This window comes from Rhinopithecus bieti, unplaced genomic scaffold, assembly GCF_001698545.2.
Source record: "Rhinopithecus bieti isolate Rb0 unplaced genomic scaffold, ASM169854v2 scaffold_1467, whole genome shotgun sequence".
NCBI classification, from domain to species: Eukaryota; Metazoa; Chordata; class Mammalia; order Primates; family Cercopithecidae; genus Rhinopithecus; species Rhinopithecus bieti.
The window spans coordinates 95,834-113,366 of record NW_016803692.1 but is presented as its reverse complement, the minus strand read 5'-3'; positions in this window follow the sequence as shown (position 1 = coordinate 113,366).

The following is a 17,533-nucleotide window of genomic DNA, read 5'->3' as shown; positions in this document are numbered from 1 at the left end:
AATCAAAACCACAATGAGATACCATCTCATACCAGTTAGAATGGCAATCATTAAGAAGTCAGGAAACAACAGGTGCTGGAGAGGATGTGGAGAAATAGGAACACTTTTACACTGTTGATGGGAGTGTAAACTAGTTCAACCATTGTGGAAGACAGTGTGGTGATTCATCAAGAATCTAGAACAAGAAATACCGTTTGACCCAGCCATCCCCTTACTGGATATATACCCAAAAGATTGTGAATCATGCTGCTATAAAGACACATGCACGCGTATGTTTATTGTGGCACTATTCACAATAGCAAAGACTTGGAACCAACCCAAATGTCCATCAATGATAGACTGGATTAAGAAAACGTGGCACATATACACCATGGAATACTATGCAGCCATAAAAAAGAATGAGTTCATGTCCTTTGTAGGGACATGGATGAAGCTGGAAATCATCATTCTGAGCAAACTATGGCAAGGACAGAAAACCAAACGCCGCATGTTTTCACCATAGGTCAGAATTGAACAATGAGAACACTTGGACACAGCGTAGGGAACATCACACACTGGGGCCTGTTGTGGGGTGGGGGGAAGGGGAGGGGATAGCATTAGTAGATATACCTAATATAAATGACGAGTTAACGGGTGCAGCACACCAACATGGCACATGTATACCTATGTAACAATCTTGCACGGTGTGCACATGTACCCTAGAACTTAAAGTATAATTAAAATTTAAAAAAGGGGTTTCAAGACCATCAGCAGCTTTCGTGATTGCCTCAGTTCCTGGCACCAAATTTAAATGGGCTTTTGATGCCTCACAAATTTGTTCTTTTAATTTTGAAATGTCTAAAGTAAGATTATCTTCTCTTCCTTGTAGATGGCATCTAACCATGTCCCAGTGATGCTCAGAATCATTATAGGCTTGGAGTGTAATACAAAAATCTGTCATATTCCAGACACACTGTAACTGAAAAAGATATTCCAAGCTTGTGAGCCTAGCTCTCATCCAAATCATAGTTTAAGATCATTAATTTGGTTTGCCAATTTTTGAACTATTTTGATCTGAGAACTCAACAATTTTGAGGAATTTTTTTTTGCCAATCATGTACATATTCCGCAGTTTGAGCAGAGGAGTGTAAAGCAATTCCAGCAGCCACAGCAGTACCTTTGACTGTAATAAGACCCATAATGACCGTTATAAGGGTAAAATAAATCTTTTGTTTTGGTAAACACTCCCTTAACATTTCTGTGACGATATGAATGGAAGGAGAGACTTCCCAAGGTCTATTGAGGGAAACCAGTATCCAAACTCCTTCTCTAGCCCTCACCAGCAACACAGATGTTTTTACACCAAATGTGCAACCAATACAGGTGAAAAGGCGACAGTTTTGACAGTAATGGTTTGATAATTAGGTCGAATATTAATATTTCTGACCATTAACATAAAAGGAGGCTTGACACAACTCTCAATGGGTATTGTCTGTGTGGAAGAAAATTGATACATAAATTGATGTCTCCCACCTTCTCCATTAATATAATATTTTTTTCCAAACCTGAATATGAGATTAGGCCATCATTAACTTTCATAATTCGGGACGTTTAGTGTCTATGATTGGATTTATCATTTTTGGATGTGGGCTGGCCATACCAAAATTGGTCCAAATTATGGGAAAATGAGCAGGTTTTTCAGTGTAAATGTTGTCATCTCTTTGATAGTATAGTTCTTGGTTTAGTCCTGTCTTGCATCTATCATTCTGATTGGTACAATTAACTGCAAAGGTCACCTTAGGGGCCCAATCAAAAACAGATTCATAGGAATTATTTTGCAGTACCACAGCGTGATCAGCCATGTAATCCTTCCAAATCAATATTTCTAAATCCTTTGACCAATATTGAGGTTGTTGACTCCTCTGTTTTCTGGGCTTAAACTCTTCCAGTTGAACCAAATTTTGTGAATGATCTGGGCTTCATCCAGAAAATAAATGACAGGATACTGGTCTTTGATTATGACCTGGAATCTTAACTAGCCAATGTTGTCAGTAGCCTTTTAGGCAACCGATAGCCGGCCCTATGCAAAGAGCGGGGAACTGATAACCCATGGACACATTTATTAACATTCCTTCCCAGGTGAGAGGGCCCACGAGTATCTGTAGGCTCAGGCATCCAAACACTACTATTATCGTAAACCTCAACCGGGGTTTCCAACCATGTGACAGGCCTAATTAAAGGTGGGAAGGGGACATATGCCTAACAGGTATAATTAGCTGCAGTTGCTCCTGCAGGCTGGGGGAGACTTACCACCATTGATACAATCATCAAGGCTGCAAGCAGCATATTCTCTGGAGTTTGCGTTACCCTTGTGTTCTTTAGGCTTTTTTCAGCTAACTGTGTCAGCTTCTTTAATTGTGCCCAAGTCGGTGACTCTGCTTTCTTGGTGGTTGACAACTTTATCTGTAAGTTGTAGGTATCTAAACTGGAAGCTCTTTTTTTCCTGGGGAAATAAAAGCAAAACCTCTCCCCCATGTTATCACCTTCCCTATTTCCCATGTTTTATTTGTATTATCTTTCTACCAAATCAGTTTTCATTCTTGTGGGCTGTTCGTTTTACTAGTAAGATGTTGTTCTGCAGGGGTAATGGTCTGATTTCTGTAAATGTTTAAAAAGTTTAAAGTATAGAATACTAGATTAAGTTGCATCTGGGGAGTGTTATACTCCTGCTGTCTTTTCCTTTTTTTTGTTTAACTAATTGAGCTTTGAGTGTTCTATTAGTTCTTTCAATTATGGCCTGTCTTTGAGAATTACAGGGAATTCCTGTTGTATGTGTAATTTTCACTGATTTAAAATTTTGAAATGCTTTACTACAGTATTCTGGCCCATTGTCCATTTTAATTTTTTTTTTTTTTTGGAACTCTCATGTCAGCAAAACAAGATAGTAAATGTCTTTTAACATGGGAAGTACTTTCTCCTCTCTGACAGGTTGCCCATGTGAAATGTGAATAAGTATCAACTGTCACATGGACAAATGACAATTTTTCCAAATGAAGGTACATGCGTGACATCCATTTGCCGTAACACATTAGGACTTAGACCTCTGGGATTAACTCCTGCCTCCTGAGTGGGCAGGTGTAGAATCTGACTGGGTGCAGTGTTGTACAATATTTTTTGCCTGTTTTCGTGTGATATCAAATTTATTTTTTAATCCTGTTGCATTTACACGAGTCAAGGCATGAAGTTCTTGTGCTTCCATGAATGCAGGTGATAGCAGCAAGTCAGCTTGTTCATTTGCTTTAGCTAAAGGCCATGGTAAATTAGGGTGTGCTAGAATATGAGTAATACAAAATGGGAAATTTCTTTTTCTTACAGTTTGCTGTAACAAATTAAACATTTGATTAGTATGGATGATCAAATTAACTGATCATCCATACTATATTTGATTAGGGCTGTCACATGGTTGGAACCCTCGGTTGAGGTTTATGTTAATAACAGTGTTTGGATTCCTGAGCTTACAGATACTCATGGGCCCTGTCATCCAGAGGAGGAAGGAATGTTAATAAATGTGTCCATGGGTTATCAGTTCCCCGCTCTTTGCATAGTTCCCTTGGCTGCAGCTGGGAGCTCCCTGGCTTCTTGCACTTCCCAGGTGTGGCGACGCCCCACTCTGCTTCTGTTTGCCCTCAGTTGGTTGGATCCACTGCCTAACCAGTCTCAATGAGATGAACTGGGTACCTCCGTTGAAATGCAGAAATCACCTGCCTTCTGCGTTGGTCTCACTGGGAGCTGCAGACCGGTGCTCTTCCTATTCGGCCACCTTGGCACCTTGCCTCAACTGGCACTCTTTAAATAATAAAAATCTTATGAGAATCATCAAACTGTTTGCTGAATTTGATCCATTCTCTCATGAGTACTTGGAAAAATGGCAATGTGTGAAAATAAATATGACAGTTGTATCCAAAATAAATTATGAAGATTTAATTGAAATAGATATAGGCACATAGAAAGTGAAATGTTAAATAAATAAAGCAGATTCTAAAAACTACTTCCTTATTAGATTTTATACCAGATTGGATAAATACTGGTCATTGTTTCTTATAAGCCAATGTTGTTACAAACAATCTTGAAATATTTTTTTCCTAACTAAAATTATTTTCCTGACTATATTCAACAAAGTGAAACAAATTCTAGTTGATCATAATATGCCACTGAACAGACTTTGTGGGATTAGTCTGACTCTGTGCTATGACAATACAGCTATTATGAAAAGTAAGCATTAAAGATGTGTGCACTCTTTAAAAACATCAGTAAATAAACAGAATGTGCTATATGGAGCTTACTCCTCTTTTATAAGGGAATAAGCTGACCTCATAGTACTCAAAATGTTAAATACTAAGGTATTTTCAAGTTATATTTTCTTTTTAGGTTTGTCATGAAGAAGAGTGTATTATACACACACATCAATGTGCATTTTCTTAATTTTTATTCTTTCTGGATACATAATAGTATGCATTTATGGGTCACATGTGATATTTTGTTACAAAAATAAAATATGCAATGATCAAATCAAGATAATTGGGATATCCTTCACCTCAAGCATTTATCATTTCTTTGTATTAGAAATATTACAATTTCACTCTTTTAGTTTTTTGAAATCTGGGTACAAAAATATAGTTAGAAGAAATAAGATTAATGTTGTTAAAATAGTTTAAATGATATGTCTACTTCTTGTGATGACAAAGGGAAGGAAATATAAAATAAGTGGTAGGGGAGGGATATGATGAATGTCAATTCTGCCTTTGATTGTAGTTGTAGGAGCAAACTGTGGTGTGTGCCACCAACTCCTGTGTATTAAGATTTTTGTAGAACTGTAGCTGGTTATGAACTTCAGGACTTGGTAGACTGAATTTAATGTAGGGTGGGCACAGTGATCAGAGTACTGGAGGGGTGAACTGTGTCAGATGCATCTGATACACTGACTCATCTTCTCAATATCTCCTCTCCTCCCAGCTGTGACTGGAATGGAGAGTTCAAAGGAATTCAAGATGATAGCATCTTGCTTTAGGACAGGTGTTGCTTGTCTTTCTGTTCAATCCTAAGCCATTTCTATACCACGGACACTTTTTAAAAAAAAAATTCTGTATTAAGAGTCTGTTTATTTCAGTGTTAAGGTAAAAAAACCCAGTTATAATAAGTGTTTTTCATATATTTTTTCATCATTCTCACAACAAATATATGAGAAGAATGATGCTTAAAAGGTAAGTAACTTTCTGAGGTGAGGCAACTAGTAGGTTGTAGAATTGATTTTTGAATGCAGATTTCTCTCTTCTTTCTCCACTGTTGTTTCTCACCCTTGTTTCCACTAGTGATCCTACCTTCTTTCTATGGCAGCAATATTTATTTTAACAAACCTACATAATTTATATACCACGCTAATTTTTTTTGTCTTTAAAGTAGTGACTTTGTGTGAATATTCCAATATTATTACTTTTTACAAAAGAAATTTAGGGCACCCTTCAGTGTTTGCCTTCAAAGGCAGGTTATAAGTCCTGGGAGAAGAGTTTTACTTCATGTCTTGTCACACTGTATATGTCTAAAATTGATAGTGAATTGGTTACTGACAATTATCATGAAGTTTGGTATTGGATAACTAGTGGATAATTTAAAAGATCCTTAATGGATAAAAGATATGACATCTCCATTGACTTTAGGGGAAAAAAATGTGTGTTAAGGGCTCTTAAGGCTATTTAAGAAAAAAGCTTGAAGTGTGATATCATAGCATTCCAGAACTGAAACAGATCTTTGTCTGTCTTCCTTTTTCAGCCCAAAGATACTTTCAAGTGGTTTAAAGATAACATACAGATTATCACATTAGAAACACAAAGTTATTCAAGAAAATGTCCACCAAAAATATTTTTTTCTGTCTTTACACATTCATAAGACATTTAATTCCAAGAAGGAGACTTAATGTCTACCACTAGAGCGAATGAAACTGAAAACAGATTTCTACTTAATCCCCTTGAACTAAAGAAAGCTAATTTTTTTGGTGTTTTCTTTCTTTTTACTTTAAGTTCTGGAATACATGTGCAGAACCTGCAGGTTTGTTACATAAGTATACATGTGCCATGGTGGTTAGCTGTACCTATCAAGTATTCCATTGTGTATACGTGCCACATTTTCTTTATCCAGTTTATCATTGATGGACATTTGGGTTGGTTCCAAATCCTTGCTATTGTAAATAGTGCTGCAATAAATGTATGTGTGCATGTGTCTTTATAGTAGATTGATTTATAATCCTTTGGGTATATACCCAGTAATCATGGAAACTTTTATTCATCGAGAATTTATTTTGAGAAATGAGATCAGCGAGATGATGAAATATATTTCAGGCTTCACTCTCCCCTTCGGAAATTTCAAGAAGCAACTAACCATAGACTACAAGATGTTTGTGAAAGTCCCAGTACAGTACTTAGAAACAAGCCTAAAACACCTGAGGGTCCATAAAACTGAATTAGAAGGGTAAGAAAAATGGTCTCACTTTGACCATGCTGCCCCTCCTATTACCTCACGTCAGCACAATACCACAAAGAGGGGATTCCTTGGGTCCATTTTATTTTATTTTTTTTTGAGACGGAGTCTCCCTCTGTCGCCCAGGCTGGAGTGCAGTGGTGCGATCTCGGCTCACTGCAAGCTCCGCCTCCCGGGTTCACGCCATTCTCCTGCCTCAGCCTCCCGAGTAGCTGGGACCACAGGCGCCCGCCACCACGCCCGGCTAATTTTTTGTATTTTTGGTAGAGATGGGGTTTCACCGTGTTAGCCAGGATGGTCTCGACGTCCTGACCTCGTCATCTGCCCACCTCGGCCTCCCAAAGTGCTGGGATTACAGGAGTGAGCTACCGCGTCCGGCCTGGGTCCATGGTTTTTACAGAGGAAAAAGGAAATTGGAGGTGGTTCCTCAGCTTCCCTAGCATTCTGAGAGTTTTTCCAAGAAGCTCGCTCCAGTCTAACCACATGGAAAACACTGAGAGTAGCAGTCTTTGGTGGTACCTCTGTGTTCCTGCCAGCTGTGATGCCCAATTGGAGATATCAGCCACCAGCATAGCCCATGCGTAAAGCTGAGCTGCTTGCTTTCAGAAGCACGGTGGGAAGATCACAGTGACCAGCTTGCAGTCTTTGGTGTACCTCTGTGTTTCTGCCAGCTGTGATGCCCAATTGGAGTTATCGGGAACCAGTGTAGCCCATGCACAAACCTGATCTGGTTGCTTTCAGAAGCCCAGTGGGAAGTTCAAACTGGCTCGAGTCCCTAGATGGCTCCTCTTCAAGCCTGTTATCAGAGCGGATTCTGAAGACCTGCCTAGGCAGGGAGACACCCTCTTCTGTGCATTTTGGTGAAGAATAACAGCTAGTTTTGCTTAACTCAGGAGGCCAAACAGTGGTTCCACTCAGCCAAAAAGCCTTCCCCATGGTCTCACGCAAGAGAAAAGATGCCCACCTTCTTACTTAGGAGAAGCATGTGAGCTATTTTTAAACAAAACTATTAATAACATCTATAGCTAAAATAAATTATCAAGGGATACATATTACAAAATGATGGAAATTCTGACATCCAAAACAAAATGTGTGTATGGTGGGGTGAGTAAAATGAGAGTTGTTGCATGAAATCAAAGTTGTTATCAGCTTGAAATAGACTGTTATAAGTTAAATGTTTTATATTCATAGTAGTCACAAAGCAAAAGTCTATAGTAGATGCACAAAACAAAAACAGAAATGATTCGATACATACTACTACATAAATTCATGAAGACTCAAAGAAAGACAGCAAGAGAGGAAGAAAGAAACAAAAAGTGTTTCCAGTAATGATGGAGATCTTCATGATTATCCACTTCTACTTAATGGACAGTAAATAAATTTTTTCTTCTTTATTATTTTCTTAAAAAGATTTAAGAGACAGGGTCTTACCATTCCCGAGGCTGGAGTACAGTGACATAATCAGCTCACTGCAACCTTGAACTCCTGGACTCAAGTGATTCTCCTACCTCAGCCTCCCAAGTAGCTAGGACTACTGGCACACACCTTTGTATCCAGTTATTTTTTTTCTTTGTAGAGAAGGAGTCTTGCTTTGTTGGCCAGGCTAGTGTTGAACTCCTGGTTTCAAGAGATCCTCCCATCCTGGCTTCCCAAAGTATTAGAATAATAGGCATAAGCCACTATGTCCACGCTTCTTATGATTTTCTTAATAACATTTTGTTTTCTCTAGCTTATTTCATTATAAGAATGCAGCATATAATACATATATAAAATATGTGTAAATCATTTGTTTATATTATTGGTAAGGCTTCCGGTCAATAGTAGGATATTAGTAGTTAAGTTTTGGGGAAGTCAAAAGTTATACATAGATTTTTGATTGTGTGGTGAGAAGGTGTCCCTAGCCCTTGTATTGTTGAAGGGTCAACTATATATTCACTCAACATCAAAGCGTCTAAATGTATAAAGCAAACATTAAATGATCTGAAGGTAGAGAAAGATTGCAATACAATAACAGTAGAGGACTTTAGTGCTCCACTTTCAACAATGGACAAATCATCCTAACAGAAAATTAATATGGAAACATTGGACTTGAATAATACTTTAGACCAAGTTAACTTAATAAACATATACAGAACATTCCACCCAACAGCAACATAACACATATTCTTCGCAATCACACATGGATCATCTCTAAAATAGATCACACATTAGGCTACAAAACAAGTCTTAACAAATTTAAGAAATTTTAAATCATACCAAGTATCTTTTCTGACAACAATGGTATAAAACTAGAAGTCAATAACAGGAATAATTTCAGAAAATTCCCAAATACATGGAAATCAAACAACATGCTCTTGAACAATCAATGGGTCAATGATCAAATTAAAAGAGAAATTTAAAAATATCTTGAGATGAATAAAAATAGAAACACAACATATTAAAGCTTATAGAATCCAGCAAAAATAGTTCTAACAGAAAAGTTTATAGAAACAGAAACTATATAAAAAAAAGATCTATAATAAACAACTCAATGTTACTCCACCAGAAAGTAGAAAAGCAGAATAAACTAAGCCCAAAGTTAGCTGAGGGAATTAATAAAGACCAGGCAGAAATAAATAAAATAGAAACTAGAAAAACAATATAAAAGATCAATAAAACTAAGAATTGGCTTTTAAAGAAGATAAAGAAAATCAACAAATATTTATACTAAAAAGAAGAGAGAACTCAAAATCGCAATGAAAGAGGAGACATTACAACTCATAGTACAGAAATACAAGTGATCAGAAAAGACTACCATGAACAACTATATGCCAAAAAAGTGGATAACCTAGGAGAAATGGATACATTTCTAGACACATGCAACCTACCAAGATTGAATTATGAAGAAATAGAAAACCTTAATAGACCAATAATACGTAAGGATATTGAATCAGTAATAATAAGTCTCCCATCAAAGAAAAGCCTAGGATGTGATGTCTTTACTGTTGCAATCTCCCAAACATTTAAAGAAGAATTAATACTAATTCTTCTCAAACTCTTCCAAAATATTGAAGGGAAGGGAATACTTTTAAACTCTTTTTACAAATCCAGCATTACCCTGATACCACAGTTGAACAAGGATATTACAAGAGAAGAAAATTATAGGCCAATATCTTTGATGAATACACACGCAAAAGTCCTCAACACAATATAAACAAACCAAATTCAACAACACATTAAAAGTATCACTCAACACGACCAAGTGGGATTTATCCCTGAGAAGTAAGGATGGTTCCATGTATGCAAAACAATAAATGTGATACATCTTATCAACACAATGAAAGACAAAAGCCATATGATCATTTTATTAAATGCAGAAAAAGTATTTGATAAAATTCAGCTTCCTTTCATAATGAAATTCTCAACAAAGTTGTATTTCGATACAATAAAGAACATATTAGTATACCATAATCCTGTAGCTTACATTATACTGAAGGATGAAAAATTAAAAGCCTTTTATCTGAGATCTTGCACAAAACAAGGATGTTTATTCTCACCATTTGTATTCAGAATACAAAATCAACATCCAAGAATTAGGTAGCATTTCTATATATTATCATCAAACTATCTAAAAAAGAAACCAAGAAAACCATCTCACTTATGATAGCTACAAAAATAAAATAAAATAAAACAAAATACTTAGAAATAAATTTAACAAAGGAGGTGAAAGACTTGTACACTAAGACCTTAAAAAACGTTGATAAAAGAAATTGAAGACATAAATAAATGGAAAGATACTCCATATTCATGGATTGGAAGAATTAATATGTTTAAAATGTCCAGATTGCTACCCAAAGCAATGTATGGGTTCATTGCAATTCTTATCAAAATTCCAATGTCTATTTCACAAAAATAGAAAAAAATCCTAAAATTTACACTGAGTTACAAAAAACTCCCAAATAGCCAAGGAAATCATGATTATAAGAAACAAATCTGGAGGCATCATACTACCTGATTTCAAACTATACTACAAAGCTATTGTTATTAAAACAGTATGATACTGGCCTAAAAATAGACACTTTGCTCAATGGAACAGAATAGAGGATCCAGGAATGAACCCACCCATGTACAGTCAATTGATTTTCAACAAAGGTGATGGGAATACACAGTTGAAAAAGAAAAGTTTCTTCAATAAAGAGTGTTGGGAAAGCTGAATATCCACATGCAGAAGAACAAAATTGGACCCTTATCTCACACTATCTAACAATGAACTTAAAAGGAGTAAAGACTTAAATATAAAACCTGAAATCGAAAAATGACTAGAAGAAAACATGTGGGACAAATGATATGACATTGATTAGAACAATGATTTTTTTATTTTACCCAGAAAATTCAGGCAACAAAAACAAAAATAGACAAATAAGACTACATCAAACTAAAAGCTTCTATACATCAAGTGAAACAACGAACAGGGTGAACAAACAACCTATGGATTGGGAGGAAATATTTGGAAAGCATGTATCTGATAACAGCTTAGTACCCAAAACATATAAGGCAATCAAACAACTCACTAGCAAGAAAATAAATAACTCAATTTTAAAAATGGGCAAGGGACCTAAATAGACATTTCTCAAAAGAAGACATACATATGGCCAATAGATACATGAAATAATGCTCACCATCACTAATCAACAGAAAAATGCAAATCAAAACCACAATAAGATATCACTTCACACCTGTCAGAATGGCTATTATCAAAAAGATGAAAGATAACAATTGTTGGTGATGATATGGAGTAAAGGGAACCCTGATACACTATTGGTGGGAATGCAAATTAGTACAGCCATTACAAAAATGATGTGGATGTTTCTTAAAAAAAATAAAAAAATACAATTACTATATGGTGCAGCAATCCCACTTTTGAGTCTATATCTAAAGAAATTGAAATCAGTACATTGAAGAGATGTCTGCACTTCCATGTTCATTGCAGTATTTATTCACAGTAGCCAAGTTGTGGAATCTACCTAAGTGCCTATCAACAGATGGACGGATAAAGACAATGTGGTATATATACACAACGGAATATTATGCAACCTTAAAAAGAAGTCATTTCTGCCATTTGAGACAACATGGATGGAACTTGGCAAAATAAGCCAAGCAAAGAATGACAAATATCACACATTCCCACCTGTATGTGGACTCTGAAACAATTGAATTAATAGAAGCAGAGAGTAGAATGGTGGTTACCAGAATGTGATGGTGGGAGAAACAGAGAGATGATGGTTAAAGGATAAAGAGTTTAATTTGGACAGGAGCAATTAGGTTTTGTGTGTGTATGTGTGTGTGTGTTTTTTAATTTGTTGCACTGCATGGTGAATATGGTCAATAATGGTATATTGCATATTTCAAACTTGCTAGATGAGTAAATTTCAAATGTTCTCACCACAAAAATGTTAATTAATTTAATTATTCCACATCATATCATGAACATAACATTACTTAGCACTTTATAAATATGTACAATTATACTTTGTCAATTTACAATAAGATAAAATTTTTTTGATTAAAAAATTTAAAGAACTTATTTTAATGTCAGGTATGTATAATAGATTTTTTTTTTTAATAATGGCTAGATAGTTGTTCTTATTTGTCTTGAAATGTTTTCTGGACCATCCACTTAGTCCCATTGTCTGCTGATTTTTATTATACTCAGTGCTATACTTTAAAATGATTGTAATTTACATTTTATTGTGTTATCTGGTACTATAATTTTTTCCAATACATTGTGATATGGTTTGGCTCTGTGTCCCCACCCAAATCTCATCTTGTAGCTCCCATAATTTCCATGTATTGTGGGAGGGACCTGGTGGGAGATGATTGAATTATGGGGGCAGGTCTTTCCCATGTTGTTCTTGTGACAGTAAATGGGTCTCATGAAATCCGATGGTTTTAAAAATGGTAGTTGCCCTGCACACGTTCTCTTTGCCTGACACCATCCATGTAAGATGTGATTTGCTCCTCCTTGCCTTCTGCCATGACTGTGAGGCTTCCCCAGCCACGTGGAATTGTAAGTCCAATTAAACCTCTTTCTTTCGTAAATTTGCCCAGTCTTGGGTATGTCTTTATCAGCAGCGTGAAAACAGACCAGTGCACATTGTTTTGGCTCATCCTTCCATTTTTGAATGGAAACTAGGATCATATTGTGAAGTTCCTACAAAATTTTCATTGGCATTGTATTAGATACAGTAGGCCAATATAAATTGATCAATAGATATTTAATATTTTTACTTCTTTCTTTCACTTTAGATCGTGGTGTGTTGCTCCATTTATTCTAAACCCTTTTTTTAGTATTGGCAGTTTTTCTATGTTTCTATTCAAATTCACATTTTATGATCAGTTTATAGATGTATTTAAAAATTTTAAATTTATATTTGATTGAACCTTTCCAGTGAATTTTTTAAACTAGATATTGTTGTTCTATAACAGAATGCCTTCAACCGGGAGCCTAAGGCAGATTCTGTCATGTAGAGTTCCATCTGCATATGTAGTATTTTTAAATGAATTAAATTTGCATAATTTTTGGCACGGCATTACCGTTCAGTTCAATTCTCTGTTATCTTACAGATAGTCCACCATTCTAGTGTATTGAACTTTTCTGGCCTCACAGAGTGGTGAGTTTTCAGTCCTCACAGAACTGGCATCCATTAGGACAAATCTTGCTGTGGGTCAGTTACCAATAAAACCAGATCAGTATCTCCTTCCATTTACATTTTTGTCCTAAGAGCTCAGATTTCATGCAGATAACTTTTTTTTTTTTTCCTAGTGTTCTTCCTGCTTGAGAGCACAGATTACTGGGTCTATATTTGGAGAGGGTCAGCTTTCAGGTTGGAGTCAGCAGACAAGGTGCACAGGCATTACCGTCTTACAGACTGTCACCAGTCTCGCGAAGTCATCTTATTACAGCAGCTTGGACCCTGATTTCTTGGCTCTTGTGTAAATAGAAATTAACACTGTACCGAACAGAAATTTTTATCAGGCAACATTTAATAGGCTTGTAGCCTGAGGAAGGCAAGTGAGCAACACACAGGAAAGGGATCCCTGTTGCCAGCTCTTCAAAGGGCTTAGCTCTTGTCATTTAAGGAAGCTGAGGAGAAAAATAAGTGATATGTAGGCTTGTAGAGGTGGGGAATTTTTAGCACCAAAGATGACTTAGTCCTTCAGAAGCCACCCTGAGGAATATTTGTCTCGAATAAAACTTCATTTTAGAGGCACCTTCAAAAAGAAAGAGGATACAATTTCTCTAGCCCAATGGTTAGCACTTTTGGTTGAAATGCAGCAGTCTCCAAATGCAATTCTGAATAAAAATATGCTTCACTAACAAATTCATTGGTCAAAGCCAATGAGCAGTTTGAAAAATATTAAGAAGTAACAAATGACTAATTTTATTAGTAAATCCTTCTCTTCCTTGCCTGCATCTACCTCCCTGTATGCAGCTTTCTCTATTCCCCCTTATATTTCTGATTTCTCTGCTTCAACGCCTTCTCATTCTCCTTCCTCCTCTTACTCAGACCTCTAGCTTTTCCCAACAACTCTCCTGAAACCCCCAAATGCCAAGGACCTCTGATACAGGTCACGTTTGACAGTTTACTTTAACAGTAAATAGGCTTTCAAAGGTACTCGCGTTGGGGAGGTCTTGTAATTCATGGCAACATCCTGTCCCTGAGTAAAAAATATTAACATGAAGAATCCTCTTCCCTTCTTCTAAACTTTCCTATATGTTCCTATAAAAGCATTCCAACTTGTAACAGACTCTGGAACACTCCCAACTGTGTTGGTGTGTCTTCCAGGATTTATCCTCATATTTGTCTTCCAATAAACTTTTATCAAATTATTTGTCTCAACAGCCTTATTTTGGTGGATACTTCTAAAGATACTTTCTTCTCATGATCCAGGTATGAAGGGACCTATAAAGTTTAAATCTTGTACTGAATTAACCTGAATTAAGAACTCTAATAAAAGATTTCCCTAAACTCAAATAAGATTGGCAAATATTCATAGAAGAATTTAGAATTCTTTTGGGTGAACATGACCCAGGGTTACCTGATTGTTATAGGTGGAATGTTTGTGCTCCCCCAAACTCAACTGTTGAAGCCCTAACTTCCAGTGTGACAGTATTTGGAGATGGGCTCTTTGGGATGTAATTAGGGTTAAATTAGCTTATGAAGGTAAGGACCCCCTGATGGAATTAATAACCTTATTAGAAGAAGAAGAGATCTTTCTCTTCTTATCTGTGATAAAGCAGAGAGGAAAGGCCAGGTGAGGACACAGTAAGTAGGCAGCCATCTGCAACCCAAGGAGAGAACACTTTCCATCCTCTAAAACTGTGAGAAAATAAATTTCTGTTGTTTAAGCCACCCAGTATATGGCATTTTTTTCTGACAGCTCTAGTGTTGCAGGACTTTTCCTTAGTTCAGCCAAAGACGGGGTACTTGTCCATCCCATGGACATGAAAATTTAGGCTTCCAGGCGGTTTAAAGGGTGAGTGAAGCAGGGTTTTATTGGGTGAAAAGGAAAAAAAGAGGGGAAACGGGGATTCTCGCAAGGCCAGAGTCCCTCTGCTAGAGGGCTTCCCACCAGGCACTTTGAATCTCAGGTTCCACCCAGGAAGAGGAGGGGCCAGGCTAGGGCTCTTCCCTGCTGCAAACGTCCTGAATTTCCTGAGGCTCCACCTCAGTGGGCAGGCTGGTTGGAGTTTCTCCAGGACCCCCTCCCACGTGACTGTCTCACTAGCAGTCTAACACACTGACCTATGTGTGACCTGTATCAACTTGTGTGATGTTGGTTGAAATCTGAAATGCTAAATCCTGGATGACAAAAGCTGGTTATACTTTCCTGGAAAGGGAGCTACAGAATCCTTCTTTCCACAATAAATCTGAGGGTCAAAAAAAAATATTTTTTTTAAAGGCTCTAAGAGTAGGTTGAAGTCTCCTAAAAGCCAGACCTGAAACATTTCCAGCAAAAATTAATTGGACCATAATTCAGTCATGCAAACTGATGAGACTGGTGATAGGAGATTTTCAGAATAGACTAGAAAATACCCTCCAACGTTTGTAAGCTAAGGAAGATGTTAATGTAATAGCTACTCTTTCATCTCATTTCGCCAATGGAGTTAAGCCTGAAATTGAAGACCAAATTTGAAAACTAATTAGAATGGAAATAGCCCCTTTATCTGCAGTACAATACTTGGCACAGCATTTTGAAAGGACTTTGGAACAAAAATGAAGCAGATTCCAAAATAAACTTGTAGCACTACTAATCCAACAGCTAGGTTACCCATTTTATAACAAGTGACTTATTGACAAGGACACGTTTGGATATTGTTAATAGGACACAGGAAAGAAGATTGTCCCATCTTACAAGAGAAAACAAAGACAGAAAATACCTAATTCCAATCAATCACTGTTCTCACAAAACCAGACAAAGAAAACCATCTAATATTCTGCCTTATGCTAAACACTCACAGTAAATACAATACTAATATAGATGGTCAACTTCATCAATTCCTAGTAAATAAGGTTGCTACTCTTTCTACATTAAACCCTGCCATCTTTGCTCAGCCTTTTCTTTGGAGTAAGCGTATTACACAGGTGGTATTTCAAATACTCTACAGATTTTCTCTGTATCTCAGCCCTTAACTGTAACTATTGGGGTTTGACTGCAAAAACATTCCTTCCTATCTTGTGATATCACCCCTGCACACTTAATAGGAAGATATTTACTTTGCAAATGGAACTGCAATATTAAATGTGCTCCAAAAGGACTATTTTTTAAGGTTGCAGAGAACACTTCTATTCATAATCAAGTTGTGTCTGCTCAAGATGCAATTTTGTCTTCTTCATTATATTTGATACATATCCCAGATAAGGATCTTGACCTTATATCTGGCAGAATCTTTGTGTTTTTATTTCACCCCTACAGTGTCCTGGAGCTTTCCAAGGTACCTTCAGAGAACAGATAATTAGAAGGAAAGATAACAAGCAACCTCTGTAATAGAACCTGAAAGGCCTGAATGGAAAGCAGTGAATTAAAACTATAAAGAATTTTCTGGGCGCTGTACTAGTGGTTGCGTTAGCATCTTCAAATTTTATTTTTGGAAGAAATCTTAGATACCTTTTGTTGTTGTTGTTGTTGTTTTTAAAAACCCATCATATCATGTGAAATATAATCTCACTTACTTCAGGTTTGAGTGACATTTTGAAAAGCCAAGGATGAGGAGGAATCATTTTGTTTTTGAGTTTAACTTCCTCAAATATTTGACACACTCATATTGGAACAGGTTAGTCACTTAGAGATGCAGCAAGTGAAGGAAAGGACGTGTCTTATATACCGGTGAGTATCTAGCACCAAAGCCAGATATAAGGATGTAGCCTTCCATATGTATTTTGATTGAAAGAATGAAACTGGGAGTGGGGCATGAAGGTCAGAGATGATGTTCTTATTAAAGGCTTTTGAGATATATTAACACATTTGCTTCCATCCGTTCACCACCTCCCAAAACAGGTGGAATAAGGCTTTTTAATATTAACCAAATTGAGAGGTGGAAAATGATATGTTGTTTTCATAAGTTTATAAATATTACTGAGATGAAATATATTTTTACGTAATTTTAAAATCATACTTTTACCTTATAATACATAAGTTTCATTGCAGCATTGAAGCCCCGGTTAGTGTTATAATAAAAAGTATATTGCATTCAGGCTGGGTGCAGTGGCTCATGCCTGTACTCCCAGTGCTTTGGGAGGCTGTGGCAGGCAGATCACTTGAGGTCAGGAGTTCCAGACCAGGCTGGCCAACATGGGTAAACCCCATCTCTACTAAAAATACAAAAATTATCTGGGCATGGTGGTGTGTGCCTGTAATCCCAGCCACTTGGGAGGCAGAGGCAGGAGAATCGCTTCAACCTGGGAGGCAGAAGTTGCAGTGAACTGAGATCGTGCCACTACACTCCAGCCTGGGTGACAGAGTGAGACTTTGTCTCAGAAAA